This window comes from Schistocerca gregaria, chromosome 1 (genome assembly GCF_023897955.1).
Source record: "Schistocerca gregaria isolate iqSchGreg1 chromosome 1, iqSchGreg1.2, whole genome shotgun sequence".
NCBI lineage: Eukaryota > Metazoa > Arthropoda > Insecta > Orthoptera > Acrididae > Schistocerca > Schistocerca gregaria.
In genome coordinates this window covers 910,700,833-910,705,731 of record NC_064920.1, presented here as the reverse complement: position 1 = coordinate 910,705,731, position 4,899 = coordinate 910,700,833, and positions in this window count along the sequence as shown.

Here is a 4,899-nt window from a genome sequence, read left to right as displayed (position 1 = left end):
TGTAGTATGCTGTAGTCATTTCATTTCACTGTGTGAGGTAACGGGCGAATTGTGGCGCCCTGACAATATTCTAAGTTCGGAGTTGGCGCGGTCGCACGGGCCGCTCGGAAAGGCGGGGCCCGGCAACAAACACGTGAGCCGAACGTTAGCCGGACAAGAGGGGTAGCCCCAGTGCATGGTCCAGGCCGAGCACGTGGCTGGAAATTCCTTGGTGACGCTGTGTCGATGAAGGATGCCGAAGATGGCGGACTTTGTGAAACCTTGATGGCAGACATTCCACAGTCTGTATAGAAATTAATAGTAGTCACATGAATCATGATACCTCAAAAAGATATATGTAAATTGTTATTATTTGCACGACGATTCTGATGGTGTAATCAGATTTTCAATATCTTTCTTAGTTTAAAATTTAGTATCTGACAGTAAATTATTCAAGTAACACCCAGCAACGAATTTCCAAAATCTAAACGGTTCATCCGATTTCGCCGATCTACGTGTATTTAGAAAGCTATTAGTGTGAACCAAAACTCGTATGAATTACAGACATGTAACTTGAATAGTACATGAGTTATTGGTGGTCAAAGTGGCCGATTACTATTCGCGTCAGGCATAAGTACTCCAGAGTGACACACGAAAAAACGGTAGCAGCATGCTTATAAATATATTGATTCCTCAGTGTCTTTGTTTATATCCGATATATACTATTAATGAAGAAATTGGTTAAATATTTAGTGTCATTTAGAAAGCACAGAGTCATTAGGCTACTGACCTACCTTTTGTTCTACTCCTTTGATATATGTTTATTTAATTTGTTTCTGTATCTAATAATGTGTGTTAGAGCGTGTTTAGTGTGTACCCGTGGTCTAGGGGTAGCGTCTTTGATTCAGAAGGCAATGGAAACCACTGCATTAAAGACACGTAACGTGTATCCACAGGACATGTGGCCTGTAGTTGAAGAAGTGTCATGATGATCTCTCCATTGGCAAAAGATTCCGGAATAGTCCCCCGGATCTCCGGGAGGGGACTGCCAAGGGGGAGGTTACCATGAGAAAAAGATTGAATAATCAACGAAAGGATAACGTTCTACGAGTCGGGGCGTGGAATGTCAGAAGCTTGAACGTGGTAGGGAAACTAGAAAATCTGAAAAGGGAAATGCAAAGGCTCAATCTAGATATAGTAGGGGTCAGTGAAGTGAAGTGGAAGGAAGACAAGGATTTCCGGTCACATGAGTATCGGGTAATATCAACAGCAGCAGAAAATGGTATAACAGGTGTAGGATTCGTTATGAATAGGAAGGTAGGGCAGAGGGTGTGTTACTGTGAACAGTTCAGTGACCCGGTTGTTCTAATCAGAATCGACAGCAGACCAACACCGACAACGATAGTTCAGGTATACATGCCGACGTCGCAAGCTGAAGATGAACAGTTGGAGAAAGTGTATGAGGATATTGAAAGGGTAATGCAGTATGTAAAGGGGGACGAAAATCTAATAGTCATGGGCGACTGGAATGCAGTTGTAGGGGAAGGAGTAGAAGAAAAGGTTACAGGAGAATATGGGTTTGGGACAAGGAATGAAAGAGGAGAAAGACTAATTGAGTTCTGTAACAAGTTTCAGCTAGTAATAGCGAATACCCTGTTCAAGAATCACAAGAGGAGGAGGTATACTTGGAAAAGGCCGGGAGATACGGGAAGATTTCAATTAGATTACATCATGATCAGACAGAGATTCCGAAATCAGATAATGGATTGTAAGGCGTACCCAGGAGCAGATATAAACTCAGATCACAATATAGTAGTGATGAAGAGTAGGCTGAAGTTCAAGACATTACTCAGAAAGAATCAATACACAAAGAAGTGGGATACGGAAGTTCTAAGGAATGACGAGATACGTTTGAAGTTCTCTAACTCTATAGATACAGCAATAAGGAATAGCGCAGTAGGCAGTACAGTTGAAGAGGAAAGGACAGCTCTAAAAAGGACTATCACAGAAGTTGGGAAAGAAAACATAGGTAGAAAGAAGGTAGCTGCGAAGAAACCATGGGTAACAGAAGAAATACTTCAGTTGATTGATGAAAGGAGGAAGTACAAACATGTTCCGGGAAAATCAGGAATACAGAAATACAAGTCGCTGAGGAATGAAATAAATAGGAAGTGCAGGGAAGCTAAGACGAAATGGCTGTAGGAAAAATGTGAAGACATCGAAAAAGATATGACTGTCGGAAGGACAGACTCAGCATACAGGAAAGTCAAAACAACCTTTGGTGACATTAAAAAAAGCAACGGTGGTAACATTAAGAGTGCAACGGGAATTCCGCTGTTAAATGCAGAGGAGAGAGCAGATAGGTGGAAAGAATACATTGAAAGCCTCTATGAGGGTGAAGATTTGTCTGATGTGATAGAAGAAAAAACAGGAGTCGATTTAGAAGAGATAGGGGATCCAGTATTAGAATCGGAATTTAAAAGAGCTTTGGATGACTTACGGTCAAATAAGGCAGAAGGGATAGATAACATTCCATCAGAATTTCTAAAATCATTAGGGGAAGTGGCAGCAAAACGACTATTCAAGTTGGTGTGTAGAATATATGAGTCTGGCGACATACCATCTGACTTTCGGAAAAGCATCATCCACACAATTCCGAAGACGGCAAGAGCTGACAAGTGCGATAATTATCGCCCAATCAGCTTAACAGCTCATGCATCGAAGTTGCTTACAAGAATAATATACAGAAGAATGGAAAAGAAAATTGAGAATGCGCTAGGTGACGATCAGTTTGGCTTTAGGAAAAGTAAAGGCACGAGAGAGGCAATTCTGACGTTACGGCTAATAATGGAAACAAGGCTAAAGAAAAAACAAGACACGTTCATAGGATTTGTCGACCTGGAAAAAGCGTTCAACAATATGAAATGGTGCAAGCTGTTCGAGATACTGAAAAAAGTAGGGGTAAGCTATAGGGAGAGACGGGTCATATAGAATATGTACAACAACCAAGAGGGAATTATAAGAGTGGACGATCAAGAACGAAGTGCTCGTATTAAGTAGGGTGTAAGACAAGGCTGTAGCCTTTCGCCCCTACTCTTCAATCTGTACATCGAGGAAGCAATGATGGAAATAAAAGAAAAGTTCAGCAGTGAAATTAAAATACAAGGTGAAAGGATATCAATGATACGATTCGCTGATGACATTGTTATCCTGAGTGAAAGTGAAGAAGATTAAATGATCTGCTGAACGGAATGAACAGTCTAATGAGTACACAGTATGGTTTGAGAGTAAATCGGAGAAAGACGAAGGTAATGAGAAGTAGTAGAAATGAGAACAGCGAGAAACTTAACATCAGGATTGATGGTCACGAAGTCAGTGAAGTTAAGGAATTCTGCTACCTAGGCAGTAAAATAACCAATGACGGACGGAGCAAGGAAGACATCAAAAGCAGACTCGCTATGGCAAAAAGGCATTTCTGGCCAAGAGAACTCTACTAACATCAAATACCGGCCTTAATTTGAGGAAGAAATTTCTGAGGATTTACGTCTGGAGTACAGCATTGTATGGTAGTGAAACATGGACTGTGGGAAAACCGGAACAGAAGAGAATAGAAGCATTTGACATATGGTGCTATAGACGAATGTTGAAAATTAGGTGGACTGATAAGGTAAGGAATGAGGAGGTTCTTCGCAGAATCGGAGAGGAAAGGAATATGTGGAAAACACTGATAAGGAGAAGGGACAGAATGATAGGACATCTGCTAAGACATAAGGGAATGACTTCCATGGTACTAGAGGGAGCTGTAGAGGGCAAAAACTATAGAGGAAGACAGAGATTGGAATACGTCAAGCAAATAATTGAGGACGTAGGTTGCAAGTGCTACTCTGAGATGAAGAGGTTGGCACAGGAAAGGAATCCGTGGCGGGCCGCATCCCAGTCAGTAGACTGATGACCAAAAAAAAAAAAGAGAACGAAACAGGTGCGCTCTTACCTGCTGAACGGCGGCGTTGACCTGGTAGCCGTGCAGGCTGCTGCGGCGCAGGTAGAGCTCCGGGCTGGGCCAAACGGGCCGGCGCTCCAGCTGCTCCAGGTCGCCATCCCACGGCAGGTCGCCGTAGGAGCCCTCCAGCAGCCGGCCGCCTTCCGCCACGCGGTAGAAGTCGGTGACGCGCCACGTCCTGTTGGCGGCGTCGGGGCGCGCTACCAGGAACTCCAGCGAGAACGACAGCCGGGCACACTCCAGGAACTCCTCGGCCGACTGGCCCGCTCCCAGCACCATCAGCCACATGCGCGCCGCCAGCAGCTGCTCGGCGCTCACCTGCACCACCTCTGTCTGTATTTGTGCTCAACTGTCCCTGCTGTCAACATGATAACTCCAAAAGCAGTAGCTTAGTGGATAAATATCTATAAAGGGCGGAGAAAAAGTTTCCGTCAGAGGGCGTTGCAGCAGGTATGGGGCACATCACTGCATTGCGTCATTTTACTCGACATAGCGGGTGAAAGTAGTGGGATACATTGGCGCAAGGAATCGTATAAGGTATTTAATTCCGCGCCTTAGATTACAAAATATATGAAATGAATATTATTTTTACAAATGAAACGCTGAACAGCGTAGTTTAAAAAAGGAAAATATCCAAAACAGAAGTTTAATTAACTATGGAATAGATACGAAACAATAATAATAGTTTTCGTACAAAATAGTGACAAAAATTAAGAAGACTCGAGTATAGCGTATTCAGTAATTCTCTGTTTGTCGAGATTTTCAAAGATGTTTGCTGGACTCAGCTGTTCGATGCAGGATGTCAAATTAAACACCTTTGAGCCGTCTAGTATCCAAACGTATTTTGTTTGGCTACGAGTCGGCAGATGGTGGTTGAAGGTATCGCTACAGCAAGCAGAAATCTACTGGTACCCTGTTCT